Source organism: Heptranchias perlo, chromosome 16, assembly GCF_035084215.1.
Source record: "Heptranchias perlo isolate sHepPer1 chromosome 16, sHepPer1.hap1, whole genome shotgun sequence".
Lineage (NCBI taxonomy): Eukaryota > Metazoa > Chordata > Chondrichthyes > Hexanchiformes > Hexanchidae > Heptranchias > Heptranchias perlo.
This window is the reverse complement of record NC_090340.1, coordinates 38,069,127-38,088,483: the sequence shown is the minus strand read 5'-3', so window position 1 is coordinate 38,088,483 and position 19,357 is coordinate 38,069,127. Positions and strand designations below refer to the sequence as shown.

Genomic DNA, 19,357 nt, shown 5'->3' with positions numbered 1-19,357 from the left:
ATCAGAAATCAGATAGAACTCTCAAACCAGAAAAATCATATTGAACTGAATTTTGTTTTTGCAGTAGTCATTTCCAGCACTTGGATGATACTCTGCTGCAGTAAGCAAGACTCATTTGTCTTCCCAGCATTTAGCATTCAAAAATAAAACAAGGGAACATCCTGGATTCAGTTTTTAATTTCTGTTCATTAGTACAGTTAGTAGTCTACAGACTAAACCTACATTTTGGAAAACATTTCAAATACTGGTCAGATAAATAGTCTAGTCAGGCAAGAAACATTTTTTTTTGAGAGTTACAAATGCTGAGTTTTGACTATTTATATCATGATGACTTGACTGTCATGTTTAGTCTGTGCTAGAATTAGAGCTCTTCATTATTTTGTTCTTCTAAATGTATCAACCAGAAGTCAAGAAATGCCAAGTTTTGGGGATAAACTTCTTTGTAGTTTATTATATATTAAAGCATTTGTTTTACTGAAGAACATTCTTGTATGATAATCGGAAACATGCTTGTGTTGGCAATACTTAAAGACTCTTGAGTACTTTATGGCTTAACAGCATATATCACATTGCTTAGTATCTGGCAGATCTATAGTCTTACCTGTATTTTAAATAGTCATGTTACAATAAGGAGATTAAAATGGACTTGGTAAAAGATTTTTCAGAAGTAGCAAAGCAACGGCTGTCTGAGGCTGATCCAATCACACTTTGATTGGCTGGAGAATTGCTGTGAGCTTAACTAACTTGCAGGTTGAAATGGAAGGCAGTCTCTCGGTGCGTAATTAAATGATAAGTTCATATTCATTGGGACAATTGTAAGTTACTGAGACTGTCATAGACAACGCCAAAAATAGTCAGTCTCATGATGAATACCCTTATTAACAGCTACACTGCTCTCTGTTCATTGGATCTGGCCTGGGAATACTATGAGATGAAACCCTGTTTGTAGAGTGTGTCCCTGTAGATCATTTAAAAAGAATCTTGGGAAAGACAAGGCAGAATCTGATCCCTAATCAAAACATACATCTTTACAGAATTTGATAAGTATAATATTATAATATTATAAAACATATTAGCCAGACATTAATTGAATGAACTTCAGCTCACAAAAACAATAATATCCACACAAGCATAATGTTTACACAATAAAAACATAATTTGTAAGGTTTACCAGCAATTATGTCTTAACCACATGATTGATGATTCTATAAGAATTTCATTATTTTCATAAATTACTACTAAAATGCATAGGATATGTCATGGTTTATTTAAGAGTTATTTTAAAACAATGTTGCCGAAATTTGAAATGTTGTACATCTGACCAGGTTTCCAATGCTATGGTTTCCAACAATCTCAACCACAAAAAAAAATCGGAACAATGAGCTGTTAGTGAATATATCAAAACTCATATCATGTCAGCAAATTAATAGTTACAGTCATTTCAAAAAGGTCAAAAAAAAGAGACAATTTAACTCCTTTATTACCAAAGATGCCATCTGACATTGTTGCCTCGGTAGATCCCTGGTGCCAGGAACACATCAGACGATGTCAGCTATGCAGGGTGGATGTAGACTATAGCAAAGTGACAACCCAATGAGAATCTGTAACATATGACTTAATACAAGATTGACAGTGCTAGTTTCTCTTTGGATATTTGGACACTCTACATGAACCTGCATCCCAGATTTTCCTGATCTATGTTGAAGAGAAGCAGCCATGTTCTCACCTGAAGGTTGCACCAGAATTGGCTATTGGGCTTAGTGGGGCATATGCAATAGAATTCTCATCAGCTATTCCAAATGGCACAAGTTTTCCAAAATCAAATTTCATTCCATTTTCTACTTGAGTTACTTATTTATCCAGCACAATCCACATGCATTGCGCTCATCAAATCAACATCATAATCCTATATAGGGGGAAGGAATCAAATGGGTTTAGTATAATATTGGAGAGATTCTTTGTTATAAATTTTGAACATGATGCAACTAATTAAAAGTGAGCTCTTTATCCATTTGTAACCCGTTTTAAGTTAAAGCAGAAGTTTGAAAGGATAAATGGAGTTAGTACAGCACCTGCTAGCAGTTGTTCATGAAAGCTGAAGAATGATTACAAAAATTACAAACAGAATTTGGTTCATAATTTGGTTTATAATTTGTAAATATAACAAATACTGGTCCTCAAACCTCTGGGGAGGATTTTAACTCCCTTCACCTGGTGGAAACAGTGATGGTAGCGGAGTTAAAATAGAGGTGCTCGACTATCGCCCCGTTCCCATTCCACCATTATATTTCCCGAAGTGCCCTCCTGAATCAGGTGGGAGCCTCATGAAACCATGCAAATTGGGGTCCTACGACCTATATAGGACCCTGATGCCAGCTGTACCACCTACAGGGAAGTGTGTGTCGTGGACACCCTGCTCAGCAAAACCTGGCGGGCAAGAGGAAGAGGCCTGAGAGGGTAAGTGTTAAATTTATTTTCATGGGGCCTAGAGGAACAGGAGTGCCTCCTCCGGGCTCCACAAGAATAATGTGGGCCACTGTCACTCCGGGTTCCCCACTCATCGCGATTGCACCCCACTTGGACCTACCTTTCTGATGGCCAGGTGGGCCTCCTGGCCACCCGATATTGCGCCAATGAGCTACAGCAGGACACCTGTTCAGGGCATGCAGCTCACCGGCTGTATGTTAATGAGGCCTGTCCTTCAAAATGAACCGAGCCTCCCACTGCAGGTAGCTCTGCCAGCCAGCCACCCGACAGTTGAAGTCCCCCTTATTCTATGTCTTTGCACACACTGGTGTCTGCTCGTTGGAGTTAGTTCCAATTATAGCTCCAATAAAATCTAATCCTTTTCACCTTACAAGTTATGACAACATTAGGGTGTACCAGGTCGAGTATAGCATGTGTTAGATGCAAACTACAGTTCCTTCTAAATTGCCTACTAATGAGTCCCATCCCGTTACCGTGTAAGCATATCCCCTGCTGCACCAGCGTGATACTCTTTTACCGACACGCTTGGTTATTTCTGAGGAAGAGAGTCTAATTAGTGCCACTTTTGGGGCAGTTTTATGGTGGACTTTCTGGGAAACCCGACTCACATGAGTGAAAGGTCAGCACTACTGTGTGATGATCCACCCACTCCCGTTGTGCAAAAGGTCCAATTGTGACATTGCTTTTTGACTGTAATTGTAGTGGAATTTTGGTTCTCTTATCTAATTCCTTTTTTTTGTATTGAATTTTTGTGTTTCACATTGCTGTACTAGCCTGAATCACAACCAGATAGAAAATGGCTGTAAATTGCAGAAATACTAAAGATATATGGACTTGTAGGTTTATAGCAGGAGGTATTTTGGTCCAACCAGCTCTGTTTCTGCTTACAAGATGCTCTGAGGCAAAGTATTATTTACTTGACCTGCAATCTTAAGTAATCCAATTTCTGCTTTTGAGATTATGTAACACTTCAGTCGTCAAAGATTAAAATGTCCTCTGAATGATGACATTGCTGCATCATGAATTAATAATGGCGTAGAAAATCTTCCACCACATTCCCCCCAAAATTGTAAAGTGGTAAATTGCAAAAGAATTGTTATGCATTTAACAGTCAGCACCCCTAGTTCCTGCCTAGTAGCCTGACTTTGCCAGATTGTTCAATTTCAAAGGTTTTTAAAGTAATTTGACCGACAGCATTTTATCACATCATTTTATTACAACAAAGAACAGAATTTCCATTTGTCCGAAAGGAGAATTTTCGAGTCGGCATTCAAATTTTAAAAAGCTGTCAGGACTTCCGTGTTCTGATGCTGCAACATTAATTCTTTTTTTTCAATGCGAGATGCTCTAATATTTCAGAATCAGATCCAGTTACAGACTGGTAATGTATCTCAGATCTTTGGATAATTAACAGTAATGCAACAGTGTAAAACCAAACTAATACAAGATACCATCTCCTCAAGGTCACACCTTTATTTACTGAAAAATCTAAACAAATTTACAATGCAAATATGAAAAAAAACTTTGTTTATTACAACAGCTATTACTGCAACCGATTCACAATTACTGACTTCCCCTCCCAACAGTAGAATTGGTTATTTAGTTGCAGATGTGTAATTACCTGCAACTGTAATTGGATCCCTGCAGTATGGATTCAGACAGAAGACACTACAGGAAGAAAAAGCAACATAAGTCTCATTCCAGAAAAAAAAACAACACTGGATTTCAGTTTTAGCAGATTCATCTTCTGTGTTGAAGATAAACCAGTCTTGGTCAAAAAAGAATTACAGATGGTCAGAATAATAATTCAAATAAATTTGTTTTACATATATTCACTATTCATTATAGAGTGCCATAAATCATTATTTACCGAGCCGATATGTATGGCCTCTGTTGCATTGCTTCTTTCTGCATGATTTGACCTAGGTCAAAAATCGTGAAAAATAACCTTTAATATGTTCTAAATGACCTGTTTGTAAAATTCAAATTGCACAGACACACATGGAAAAACGGAGAATATTTTTGTAAGTGCAGTAATGTAGAAAGGGCATTTCACGAACTAAATTCAAAATATGATAGTACAATAAACCCGTTAGCTTAGTCAGGGAAGCAGACACGGCTCCATAGCAGCGACAGCAGCAGCTACAGTCTATACAAATAAGCATGTTGCACAATAAATACCAGTCATTGCTTTAATTAGGAATTCAATTGCAGTTGGAAACCACTTGCCTCCAGTGAGATTATACCATTTAACATTTCTATTAACATTTTTAATCGCTCTTCTTCATTTTAATTTATCCTGCTGTGTTTTCATCAACACATGTAAAACCTCTTGTTTTCTCTTTTGAAAACATTAATAGTATGGGAAAATTGTGGTCTAGGAATTGTTTGTGAAAGAAATGTAATTTATGGAGGTGTTCATTGGACCTGTATTTCGCATATTTTCACGATGTGGTGGTGCCTTTAGCATCAGGTGTGAAAAATATGTCTCACAATTAACAGAGGAAAAAAAAGTAATTTCAGACTATTCTCTTAACCTTGACTGGATTCACACAGGCCAGGAAGCTACTAAGAACTTCGGAGTACAGCAGGACCAGAGGCCCACCTCAAAGTGGTAGATAACATAAAATGTTTTACAAAGGGACTGAAATTCCTGCCTTTGCTAATGTTAGCAAAAAAATAGGCATGAGTAAAAAAGCAATGAAATAACTAAAGATTAGTGAGGACAGGAATTTCATCCCTTTATTATTTATTCTGTAGGATTCTCTTGTTCAGAGGACCTGAGCATGCTGGAGTCTAATAGAATTTTAACACATTGTTTAGTTTACAAAAATGAGCATAGATTCATATATAACTTTGGACAGATTTGTTTTGCAACTATCCATTGCAGAGTCCTGAATTCCAAATTGGTGCTTCATCTTGTCTTCGATGTAGACAGGTTTGGAGTTGGGTTGTAAACAGATGTATGAGCTGCACACCCACTTCTGACCTTCACCATTTCAACATAAAAAAATACTTGCCACTGTCCCTAACCAAACTTGATGTCACATAGTTGGCTGACTCTACAGAGAACCTATAGGACAGTGGGAGTTCAGAGGCAGTCATGGCCATTTTTACTTTTTCTTGTCAACTACTGAAACTGACTCAACAATAAAACAACTCCAAAACAGGTGGAATATAAAATCCTGTCTGCTGTTTGTTAGGAAGAAAATTTTCTGGTGGCCATGAAGAAAAATAAGACACAGACCAAACCACCTCATCTTATGAAGGACAAGAGGGCACTTGGGATGGCGATTAAGGCAGAGATTTGCATTTTAAATTTAACAACTGAAATTAATTGATTGTTGAATTTAACACACGAAAACAAAAATAGGGATTTCAGGAATTCATGACCTTTCTAGATGGCAACAGGTTTAAAAATTATACAACATAACAGCTTAGCATCTAATTGCACAAAATAACATAGTAAATTGTAATCAAAATTCATCAAAAAATAAAGAAAACTAGAAAACAAATTTAACAAAATAATAAACAGCAGAAATACTAAAGGGAAATAAATCTCAAGGGCAATTGTAAACTTGCTTTGGTCCAGTGAGGAATCCATACAGTATGTGACAGCATGTGACTTTTACTATGTTTACAGATAACTCATCCAAACTGAATGTGGTATCACTGCATTCACATTCATCTGTACTCCACCAATGAGTGTCAGATGGTATGAGATAACCAGCCCAACAATTGTTCTGCATTTCTCTTGGCAACAAGCATACATAAATTCAGATCAGGCTATTCACATTGACTGATTCAAATCTTATTGTTTCACATTCACCTTTAAACCAGAGTTCAGAGGTGGAAGGTGCAGGTTCATTTTTCAATGCAAATACACTACAAATGCAAATTTCAATTTTCAGCCTGATCTCAATTCACGTAGGCATATTTGAAAGAACTTACATTTATATGGTACCTTTCAGTGGGATGTCCCAAAGTGCTTCACAGCTAATGAAGTGTAGTCACTGTTGTAATGTAGGGAAACACACAAGCCAATTTTATGCACAGCAAGATCCCACAAACAACAATGAGATTAATAACCTGATAATTTGTTTTAGTGGTGTTTAGTGCTAAAGGATCTTTTATGTCCACCTGAGGGGGCAGAAAGAGCCTCAGTTTAACTTCTCATCTGAAAGAAAGCACCTCCAACAGTGCAGCATCCCCTCAGTGTTGCACTGAAGGGTCAGCCTAGATTATACGCTCACATCTCTGGAGTAGAGTTTAAACCTACAAACTTCTGAGGCAAGAGTGCTATCATTCAGCCAAGGCTGACACCAATTACTAACTATTGAGTCCACACCTGTTCAAAAGTTCTCCATCGAAAGGAAAAAAAACTTCTTAGAAATGTGGTTAGTTCTGGCAGAGCCCTTGTGAGATGAATAAAGTCCATCCCTAATTTCCAACTATTCCATTCTGTTGGGAGATTTACATAGACATTATGAAAACATTGAAGTCACGTTGTTTAGAATTCATGTATTGGATTGGTTAATCAATGGGCAAATCTCTGCTTCCTACTATACTCAGGATAGGTGGTCACTTCAGACAGCTGAAAAGTTTTCATCAACCTGGTCTAGTTTTGCTTTGGGGGATCTGAATTAGGTCACGACAACGGCAGACACCATGAGCATGATTTTTACCTGGAGCCGGGACGAGAGCAGCGGGGGCTAGATTTTCGTGTAGGAAACCTGCATGTGTAGTGAGCGCATCGGAATCTGCGATCGCAACTTAATTGAAGCCACTTCATTTTGCTTCTGGGTTTCGTGTCTCCAAGCTGTGCAGCGTGCGTAATACGCACCTGCATGACACAATCTGAAGTCTACTATTTAAAGGACTAATACAAAAATGGATTTTGGAGGAGAAAAGAGGAAATTAAGCTATGGATTCAAAGAGAGCAAAGGCAGCAGCCAGGTTCACGGATGTTTCACTTGAAGTGCTGCTGGGTGCAGTGAGAACCAGGACGGAGATAATTTAACCAAGCGATGGGAGGAAGAAACCTGGTTCAGCTACCAAGAAGGTGTGGCTGGAGGTGGCAGAAGAGGTGAGTGGCAGGAGCACGATGCCCCGATCTTGGTTGCAGTGCAGGAAGCGCTTTAAAGACCCAACCAGGTCAGGAAATGTGAATACAGTTGCTGATTCACCTACATCCTGTGGTGTATAACAGCCCCCCTTACACTTTGTTTTGGCAAGCCTACTCCATCACATCACTCCTCACACCCACTTAAGTTTCAGCAGCAACCATCCTTCACTTTCTATGCACTCCCTCACCTCCCCGTTTATCCATCCACAACTGCCACTCACCCCGATCCTGATGCAATGTGATCCATATCTCTCATAGTCACCCTCACCCAATGCACTGCATCCATCAGGTGAGTAGGTCACCTTCAGTCACTCACAGGTCTGTTCCTTCACCCCTTGTAGGAGAAGAGAGTGCAAAATGCAAGGCAAAGGGTGAGGACTGGAGATGGCCCTCCACAAATAGACCAGCTGACAGATGCAGAGGAGCAGGCCATGGAGATAAGGGGGTCATCTGCATCCCTATCCATCAGAGATGGAGAGACTGGGAACCTGCAGATGCCTGGTGGCAGAACTTAAACATCTTTCCTACGCATGATGACTTCATCAATGACTGAACTATGAGAAACCTGAGTATAGTGATTGGCAAGATTGTTACTTTCACAATGACTCATTCATATCACTTTCTGTTGTCTTCCAGGTTCTTCAGACATAGGAGAAGAATGTGCAGAGATGGATGAGATCGATTCCTCAGAGGACCTCATTCCTTCTGAGGATGCACTGTCACAGGACATAGAGCCATGCACCAGCGCAGATACTGGCACTTCGGTGGCTCCTGTTAGCAAGTTACTTGGGTTGTCACCTGGTGATTCACAACTCACAAGTGAGTACGAGCAGACGCAGGTAGCAGGGGCAGCTGTGGAGAGTCTGTGTTGGGGGCGCACTCCTCTCCAAGCTCTGCTCAGCCGGGCACAGACACTGAACCCCAGAGGCCATCGTTGAGAATAAGAATGATTGAGGTACAGCCACACCTTTGTAAGGTACTGGAAAACGTGGCATGCACACTCTCCACAATAGCGGAGAGGATGGAGGAGTCCAACTCCAAAATGAGCGGATTGATGTCGCAGGTAATTGCGAGAATGTCTGTCATGGAGAGAGTGGCCACCTCCATGGAAATTCAAGCACGGCTCTCATGAGTATATGCAGGCCATGACCACGGCCGTGCATCTGTTGGAAGCCAGTATGTCTGCCGTCTTAAACAGGATAACAGCTACCTTATCTGTGGTCTTATAACGTGTCACTGATGTGCACCAAGCTGCTCTCCTGCAGAGTGGTGGGAGTGATGTGGCATTAGTCCAGGAGAGGGATGGCTAAAGAGGACATGGAAGTGGGAACTCCACTCAAAGCGCTTACACTTTTCACTCGTTGCCCCCCCTCCGCCGTAACCAGTACCCGAAATGCTGCCTTCTCTCCATATGGCTGAGTCTGCCCCTGCACAGGTGCAGGCGAAGCCTTCTTTAGCGGGGCCCTCACGGGCTCCAAAGCCCAGAGGTCTTAGGCCAAAAGCATCTCAGCAGTCAGGGCAGGGATCTGAGCAGCCTGCCAGTACCTCTGCTGAAGCCACAGGTGATGCACCACATAGGAGTGGTAAGAAGCGTAGGTTCAAGCTATTGTAGTTCACCAAGGATATGCACAAGGTTGTTTGAAGAAATGTTATGTTGTGAAGTTTCCTTTTTTTTATATTGGCATATTATCACCACTTCCACGGCTTGGCTTTTTTTTTATTCGTTCATGGGATGTGGGTGTCGCTGGTGAGGCCCGCATTTATTGCCCATCCCTAATTGCCCTTGAGAAGGTGGTGGTGAGCCGCCTTTGTGACCGCTGCAGTTCATGTGGTGAAGGTTCTCCCACAGTGCTGTTAGGAAGGGAGTTCCAGGATTTTGACCCAGCGATGATGAAGGAACGGCGATATATTTCCAAGTCGGGATGGTGTGTGACTTGGAGGGGAATGTGCAGGTGGTGTTGTTCCCATGTGCCTGCTGCCCTTGTCCTTCTAGGTGGAAGAGGTCGCGGGTTTGGGAGGTGCTGTCGAAGAAGCCTTGGCGAGTTGCTGCAGTGCATCCTGTGGATGGTACACACTGCAGCCACGGTGCACCGGTGGTGAAGGGAGTGAATGTTTAGTGTGGTGGATGGGTGCCAATCAAGCGGGGCTGCTTTGTCCTGGATGGTGTTGAGCTTCTTGAGTGTTGTTGGAGCTGCGCTCATCCAGGCAAGTGGAGAGTATTCCATCACACTCCTGACTTGTGCCTTGTAAATGGCGGAAAGGCTTTGGGGAGTCAGGAGGTGAGTCACTCGCCGCAGAATACCTAGCCTCTGACCTGCTCTTGTAGCCACAGTATTTATATGGCTGGTCCAGTTAAGTTTCTGGTCAATGGTGACCCCCAGGATGTTGATGGTGGGGGATTCGGCGATGGTAATGCCATTGAACATCAAGGGGAGATGCTTAGACTCTCTCTTGTTGGAGATGGTCATTGCCTGGCACTTGTCTGGTGCAAATGTTACTTGCCATTATTGCATCCCGAGTGTTAAGTCGCCCTTTCTTTTGCTTCATCATAAATACCAATACATGACAGTACCCATGTGCAATGAGTGTATGCATGGTTGAAGGACTGTTTTGTGCAATACGGGGGTGGTGGGTGGTGGGGGGGTGTTGTGCCGGCTGGCCTGAATATTTTAATGTCTTTCTTTTGCAACTATTATTAAGAGAACCTGTGAGAGATGAGGGCACCCCTGGCATCCTGGACAGCAAAATGCACAGCTGGTCTGGCGATGGGTGCCCCATCTTCATATTCCTCCTCCTCCTCATCCTCTTCCTCTTCTTCAATGTTGTTGCCAGTAGAGGATATTGACGAGCGTCTTCGTCCTCTCACCTCTAAACCTCTATGTTGTGCAGGACTCAGCATACCATGATAATTCTGGAGATTTTCGCTGGCAAATACTGAAGGACTCCCCAGACCTGTCAAGGCATCTGAAGCACATCTTAAAAATGCCTATTGCGTGCTCAATGACACACCTGGTGGTCATGTGGCTCTGGTTGTATTGCTCTTGTGCTTTATTGGTGGCGATCCACACAAGTGTCATGAGCCAGGTTTGCAGGGGTTATCCCTTGTCTTCAACGAGCCAGCCATTAAGTCTGTCTCCAGTTTGGAAGAGGACTGGAATGTTGGACTGGCACAATATGAATGCATCATGACAGCTGCCAGGGAGTCTAACACACATCTGCATAAATCTCTTCTTGTGGTTGCCCATCAGCTGTGCATTGATGTAGTGATAGCCCTTTTGGTTGATGAAGACGCCTGACTATTGTGGTGGTCCTCAGATTGCCACATGTGTGCAATCGATTGCGCCCAGCACCTGTGGGAAGCCAGTCAGGGAGGTGAAACCCACTGCCCGCTCATTCTGGCTGTTGTTGTCGTGGGGGAAGTTCACGTAATCGGACGCCCTGACAAACAACCCATCCATCATCTGCCTTAAACACTTATGTAAAAATGACTGACACACACTGGAGAAGTTAGTGGTGGTGCCCTGGAAGGATCCAGATGCAAAGAAATTGAGGGCAGTGGTGACTTTGACAGCGACGGGCAGTGCGTAGTCACCAGGTCCAGCAGGGAGCAGCTCTTCCTCAAGGAGGCTGCGGATGTCTGCGACCACCTGCCGACTCAATCTGAGCCTGCACAGGCACTGCTCCGCAGAGAAGTCCTCAGCCTGTAGTACCCTCTCACATTGGTAGTGCCTCCTGTCACCTCGGCCCCTTTGTTGCTCCCCTCTCTGCTATTCTCCACTCAGCTCTTCTCTCTGCTGTTCTCCAAATCTTTGTTGTGCATCTCTCTCTTGTGCGCAAATCCCAACACAGCACAACGTGACTGCTGTGGATGGTCATTTTCCTCCTCCTCAGATGTCCTCTTGAATATATCCATTGCACCTGCCATCCTGATCTTGTTAGTTTGAAAGGTTCCAAAGTTTTGCTGAAGCTGTCTCAACACGAACTCTCAGCAAACGTTTGCCTGAGAGAACTGAGAGACCAGCTGCAATAACTGACCTTTTATTCAGATGGGGCAATCATAGGTTTAAAAACCCAAATTAACTGCGGCTGAATTTCACCTCCGTTTCATTGGGGAGATTCAGATGCCCCGGGAAACCCATGCTGGAGACGTAAAATTTGAAATTGTTTCAGGATCACTTAAAAAAATACCTACCTCAACGACCTCAATGAGGTTAATTGCCCTGCTAACTACCTGCCCACTGGCAGTAATTGGGGACGCAAAATATGCGATTTGGCTGTGCACACGCATCCATACATACCTGGAAGTGGGCGTGTTAGGGCTGGGTTGCGGTCGCGATCACAAAAAACTCGTATTTTCACCTCACAACACCTCCAACCCACCCGTTCTTGGGAGTTAAAATTCCCTTCCATCACCACAGAGACAAAGTAATCAATGTGAGGCTGAATTAATCAATAATCATAGAAGTTCAAAAAAGCAAGAAAAAAGTGACTCAAATCTCTTGCTTCACATTTTTCAAACTTCTGTGAACGGCCAAAGCTTCCATCCTAATACTTTGGTCTTCAAGTAAAGTCACTCTTAAACCAGAAATCACAAAGGGAGAGAGAGACCAAAGTGAATCCTAATTTCAGTTTAAATCAAGTCATGGTTGACTGTGTCAAAAGCTCGCCTTGGGTCAACAACAAAAACATTCTCACAAGTTCAGCATGGGCACCAGCAGTGAGCTATCTATCAAAAACAACACACACCGATGTGCAGGGACAGTGGCAGGTCCTTAAATGAACTTGGGTCAATGTTATCATTGCTTTTTTCCAAATAAAAATCAGGCTGGTAACGAACAGCCTTCTCAAGAACTTTTGAAACAATAGGAATAAGAGAAATGGGTTTATAATCAACATGAAGTGCAGCAATTTCTTAAAGTACTAATTTCACTGCTATAAGATAACCAACCTTAAAAAAAACGTAGGCTTATAGCATCAAAACCAACTCCTTTACAGTTAATTGTTTGGCGCAAGCATTGAAAAATGTAATACATGCTTCAATATAAAGTTGCCAAGAAAGTAGCAGCCTGAGGATTGGGAGCAGTTTAGAATTCAGCAAAAAAGGACCGAGAGATTGATTAAGAGGGGAAAAATAGAGTATGAGAGTAAACTTGCAAGGCACATAAAAGCGGACTGTAAAAGCTTCTACAAGTATGTAAAAAGAAAAAGATTAGTGAAGACAAATGTAGGTCCCTTACAGTCAGAAATGGGAGAATTTATAATGGGGAACAAGGAAATGGCAGAGCAATTAAACAAATACATTGGTTCTGTCTTCACGGAAGAGGACACAAATAACTTCCCAGAAATGCAAGGGAACCAGGGGACTAGTGAGAAGGAGGAATTAAAGGAAATTAGTATTAGTAAAAAAATAGTACTGGAGAAATTAATGGGACTGAAAGCTGATAAATCCCCAGGGCCTGATAATCTGCATCCCAGAGTACTAAAAGAGGTAGCCATGGAAATAATGGATGCATTAGTTGTCATCTTCCAAAATTCTATAGATTATGGAACAGTTCCTGCAGATTGGAGGGTGGCAAATGTAACCCCTCTATTTAAAAAAGGAAGGAGAGAAAAAACAGGGAACTACAGACCGGTTAGCCTTACATCAGTTGTAGGAAAAATGTGAGAGTCTATTAGAAAGGATGTGATAACAGGACACTTAGAAAATATCAACGGGATTAGATAAAGTCAGCATGGATCTATGAAAGGGAAATCGTGTTTGACAAACCTACTGGAGTTTTTTGAGGGTGTAATTGGTAGAATAGATTAGGGAGAACCAGTCAATGTGATGTATTTGGATTTTCAGAAGGCCTTTGATAAAGTCCCACATAAGAGGTTAGTGTGCAAAATTAAAGCACATGGGATTGGGGGTAATATACTGGCATGGATTGAAAATTGGTTAACGGACAGGAAACAGAGAGTAGGAATAAATGGGTCTTTTTCGGGGTGGCAGGCGGTGACTAGTGGGGTACCGCAGGGATCAGTGCTTGGGCCCCAGCTATTCACAATATAGATCAATGATTTGGATGAGGAACCAAATGTAATATTTCCAAGTTTGCTGATGACACAAAACTAGGTGGGGTTGTGAGGAGGATGCGAAGAGGCTTTAAGGCAATTTAGACAAGTTGAGTGAGTGAGCAAATACATGGCAGATGCAGTATAATGTGGATAAATGTGATGTTATCCACTTCGGAAGGAAAAACAGAAAGGCAGAGTATTATTTAAATGGTGATAGATTGGGAAATGTTGATGTACAAAGGGACCTGGATGTCCTTGTATACCAGTCACTGAAAGCAAACATGCAAATGCAGCAAGCAGTTAGGAAGGCAAATGGTGTGTTGGCCTTCATGCAAGAGGATTTGAGTACAGGAGCAAGGATGTCTTATTGCAGTTATACAGGGCCTTGTGAGACCACACCTGGAGTATTGTGTGCAGTTTTGGTCTCCTTACCTAAGAAAGGATATACTTGCCATAGAGGGAGTGCAGCGAAGGTTCACCAGACTGATTCCTGGGATGGCAGGACTGTTGTATGATGAGAGATTGGGTCGACTAGGCCTGTATTCATTGAGTTTAGAAGAATGAGAGGGGATCTCATTGAAACGTATAAAGTTCTGTCGGGGCTAGACTGACTGGATGCAGGGAGGATGTTTTCCCTGGCTGGGTGGTCTAGAATGAGGGGTCACAGTCTCAGGATACAGGGTAGGATATTTAGGACTGAGATGAGGAGAAATTTCTTCACTCAGAGGGTGGTGAACCTGTGGAATTCTCTACCACAGAAGGCTGTGGAGGCCAAGTCACTGAATATATTTAAGAAGGAGCTAGATGGATTTCTAGACACTAAAGGCATCAAGGGGTATGGGGAGAGAGTGGGAATATGGTATTGAGATAGAGGATCAGCCATGATCATATTGAATGGTGGAGCAGGCTCGAAGAGCCCAATGGCCTACTCCTGCTCCTATTATCTATGTTTCTATGTTTCAAAATTAAACTCTTGATGACTCTTCAAGGGACCAAAGATTAAAATGAGTTAACTATATTATTGTCAGACACCACCAGCAAATAATCCTTAAATATGATTGAGGTTTCCCAGGATTTTACCTTCTCATTTGAGATCAACAGTTGTCTTTTTAAAATTTACTAAATCTTGAGGTTAATAATTGCTTGATTGTTTGGACTAATATTTTCAAAGAAAACCCCTATGATTTACTACTATATCTTGCCAACTTTTAACAAATTGTTAATGGGCCCCATGTACTGATGATCCCATTTTTAAAAAATTGACTATTAACTTCCCCTTTCCTGGAAAGTGGTTGCTCGTGCTGGAATGAGGTTCCCTGAATTGCCTCCTTCTACTTGTTCTTCTCATCCAATGATCAAGCTTTTTACGGTATTTTTGGATATTGAATATTAATGAGCTATCTGATTATGGAAGGGCAAATCACAGCATAGCCAGGTTATGGAGGAGATTTTCACTGGCTTTGCCTGGCAGAAATCGGGTGGTAGCGCCCAGAACGTTGTGGGGAAAAACTTACCGCCCCATTCCCACTCTTGATCCGGCCAATGCCATTCTGAAAGGAGCCTACCAATGGTGCAGGAGCACCCACCTGTTTTAGGCCGTAGGTTCTTTTAATATGCAAATCAGGGTCCTATGTTGTATATTGGACCCTGATTGCCATTTTGAGAAACAACTGGGAGGAGCATGTGCTATGCACCCCCTCCTTCCCCATGGTTTTACACGGCAGTACAGCCAAAAACAGTAAGTTTAAGGTTATTTTTGTGGGGCCTAGCTGAAACTGCCAGCTAGGATACTCTTGCAGACAAATTGTACCCTCATTCCTTTTTATGAGCTTTTGGAAAGAAATCTGTGAGGCAACCATTAAAGTTCTCACTACAGTTTCCCCAATAACGTTGAATGAAGAGAATGTATAACTGACCAAAGGTCCCAGGTTTGATTCCTAGTCTGTGCTGAGTTAAACGATCTGAACAGGAGCAGCATCATAATCATCACCCCTGGGTTCAGGAGAAGCAAAACAAATCAACCACAGCTCCTGCTCCTGCTCCTTGCTGGAAAGTACACGTGTAATGACACCGAATGAGGACAGGATCAGGCTGTAATACCCCCATGATGCTCACTGTCTGCGGTCACATATGAATAATGGCCACTTGAGCAAGGTACGGATGGTAACTGGGGCACCCATGAAACCATACCCCAGCCAGGGATCAAAGCCTTCAGGGGTGGGGGAAGCAGAATGAAAAAAATAAGATTGTCATAAGAGAGGCATATTCCTATCTCCCCCCACCCCCCCACACAGGCAACTAATAACAGAATGTTCGAACCACTACTCACCTACTGTAAAATATTTACACTTACTTTTCATGTGTCTGCCAGCACAACACTGAGTTGTAGTCCAGCCGCTCTATAACCTACAATTCATTGTGATCCATTCTCCCAGAAGTATTCAGTTGTGACCATCCTCTCCCCACATATCCCTCAGCCCATCACATATTGTGGGGGAAAAGGATCATAAACCAGCTGGTATGGATATCCGGAGCCCCCGCTCTACTAAAGAAACAAAAACTTGGCAAAAATACTTTGATCAATTGCTAATGTACAAATCAGGGCTCCTCATGACATCAACTGCACTTTATCTGAAAGTCAAAGCTATTAAACCATAGCCCACACTCAAACAATCCAGGAACACAGGCACTCAATCATTTCTGACAGCAATGTACACAAGACATAAAATAATAATAGCATACATTGGATTCAGTGGAGCAAATTCTTAGCATAACATTTAAGCAAATATTGGAATATCAAGGGCTCAGTTCCAATGGCCCTATATCAAAAGGTCAAGTTACTAATTGCATTCGGACTCGGCAATGCATATTAAGTGGATGGGGAGGTGGGGGGTCATTGTGGCAATATGGTGTTACAGCATGTTGGTGCATCATCAGTTTATGCCACAGATTGGTAGAATCAGGTTTGCATGTATAATTACCAGTACAACCCAAACATTGAGCTCTCAATATTGTGCAAGCTGGGGAGGGACTGGGCAGAGCCCAGGAAGCTGGTCTGCAAGAAAGAAAAGTGGCAGAAGAATTATTATGGCTGTTCTAGTGTGCTTTCTACAGATCCTAGACATTTTTGCCCATTTATAGTTAATGAATTGAAAATCTAGATCTAGGGGTTAGGTCACTCACCTGCCTTGTTAAGCAGGGAGTAGTACATGATATGGAGAGATTTAAAGAGAAAAGGAGAAATTCGCTATAAAATATGGCAGAAAAATGTACAAAGTGAAATGAGGATAGCCAACAATCATTATTCCATAGCTAGTAGGAAAAGCTTCGAAACATTCAAAACAATGAATCATCTGGCCACACATCAGATCAGCCTGAACTTTAACAGAAACTTGAAATCCCTTCAGGGCTTTGCATCTATGTGCTGTCAATACTCACCTAATTTTACTGCTTCTCCACCATGTGTAATAGAGAGAGATGTGAACTGAATCAAAGTCAGAATTCAAAGTAGGCTATTTCATGTTACTACACAGTTACCCAAATTTTGCCCTGTTCAGATTATTTGGGGTTTCAGTTTCTCTGTCCCTTTAAAATATTACACTTCATATTTGTGGTGGTACCTGAAGAGAGAATAAGAGCTTAGTTTCTGGCTGGTGGCTTGGTCTGACCAGTGCAGAATGTGCAAGTGGGAACAAGGAATTCAGGTGGGAAATCCCTTGCGCAGAATGCCCAATTCATGCAACATACAATCCGTCAGCCGGGCTTAAATGCTCTCACATAAAAATTGCAAGAGCATGATTTAAATATTAAAAAATAATTGAAAATTGAATGATATCGAGTGCTCTTCCCAGTTTTCTTCTGAACAATGATCTGTGCACACAGTGTACCAATATAACATGGCCAATGAGGGTCAGGCAAGTTATGGACTTTAAGCGAGTCAGTTCTTAAATGGAGAACTACAAGATTTTTCATCGGAACATTTTTGATTGTGGATTTTTCAATTTTTGAGAGCTGTATTAGTGAATGTTTTTTTTTGCTGCACTTTTGTTTATTTCATTTAATTGGCAGCTTGATTTTCAATTGCTACAATTACATAGAATGTGCACCTCAGAAACAAGCCATTCGGCCCAACTGGTCCATGCTGGTGTTTATACTCCAGCCCAGCTTCCTCCCACTCTAACAACCTCTTCCCACCCTCTATTCCTTTCTCCCTCACGATTGCATCAAACCTCCCCTTAAAAGCATCAGTACTATCTGCTTCAACCAATCCATGTGGCAGCGAGTTCCACATTAAAAACCTAGATATGGGAATTCTTTTGGGGCTCAGTTAGTAGCACTCTTGCCCGAGTCAGAAGGTTGTAAGTTCAAGCCCCACTCGAGGACATGAGCACATAATCCAAGCTGACACTTCAATGCAGTACTGCGGGAGTGTTGCATTGTTGGGGGTGCCTTCTTTCAGATTAGATGTTAAACTGAGAGCCTGTTTAAGTGGACAAAAATGATCCACAACAGTACTCAACGAAGAGCAGGGAGTTCCCTAGTGTCCTGACCAATATTCATCCCCCAAACAACACCACCGATTGCTATTTCTCCAACTTATGTACAAATTAGCTGCAATGTTTGCCTACATGGCATCAGTGATTGCACTTCAAAAGTAATTAATTGGCTGTGAAGTGCTTTGGGCTTCTTGAGGATGTGAAAGGCACTATATTTTTCTCTCTTTTGTGTTTTTTGGAGAACAAAAAGATGTAATGCAGCTTTGCTTGCACCAGAAGGTGATAACTCACACCTATTCTTGCAACTGTGTCGACATATTCAGTCAACCCTACATGGGAATGAACAAGGAAAGCTGCCTTTGCAGCTCCACTTCACAGGGATGCAGTGACAGGGTTCTGCTGCCAGTTGGAATCTGGCCTACAGAGAATTTCCACCTCAGGGATGGGATATTTGGCACTTCAGGGCACCTTCCCGGAGGACAGCAATGCATGATGCCCGGCAGGAGATGCCAGCCAAGGTGAATGCTTGTGGCACTATGTTGTTGGGCAGTAACCACTGGGTGGCCATTTTAGTTTTGACAGAGCAATGCAGTATTTAAGAAAAATGTTAATGGAGATTACTTCACACAAGAAATTCCAATTTTGATGCAGATATTTAAAAAAATCATTTAGGACCTTTAAGATTTGTTTATTTTAATGAAGTCTACCGAATTCTGGAAATTGCATCACTGTGGGCTTTCGGGAATCTTAAAAATCTTATGTCAGTGTGCACTTTCTGTCAACTTTGACCATAATAAATTCCTATGTTCATATTTATAATGGAAACTGCCTGTAAACTTGTCCTGTTGTAATTACACCATCCTGCCAGTGGTGATGCTTTAGGGCCTCAGTTTTACATCTCAGCCTGTACTTCAGAGAAACCCCTATGCTCCAACTAACTCTATTTCTCTGTTTCCCAAATTGCTATTTAACTATAAATAATAATAAAAAAAATCAACATATTACATAGAAATAAGGACAAAATGTATGACTTTAAAGGTTTGAATGAATTATGACTTCACGCCAGGACCGATTATCTCACGTCTTCCAAATCCTGCTGCAACTGAAGGTGACACTTGGTCCTGACTGCTCGTGTGCAATGCCACGGGAGAGTGACTAGTTATAATATAAAAACATTACACTTGCACATACC

General features: G+C 41.9%; 1 long non-coding RNA gene across 2 annotated transcripts in view; it reads right to left on the bottom strand.

The window, feature by feature from the left end:
* LOC137333686 (uncharacterized) overlaps nt 1-19,357 on the bottom strand; it is a 55,035-nt gene that overhangs the window by 13,283 nt on the left and 22,395 nt on the right. Inside the window, exons 1-3 of one of the 2 annotated variants that reach the window (XR_010965961.1) lie at nt 4,358-4,606; nt 4,109-4,155; nt 1,485-1,572 (exon numbers count right to left, since the gene is read on the bottom strand). This is a non-coding gene — a long non-coding RNA (uncharacterized lncRNA). Of the gene's footprint in view, nt 1-1,484; nt 1,573-4,108; nt 4,156-4,357; nt 4,607-19,357 lie in introns of those variants that run through there. The other variant, XR_010965960.1, reaches the window with a different exon arrangement.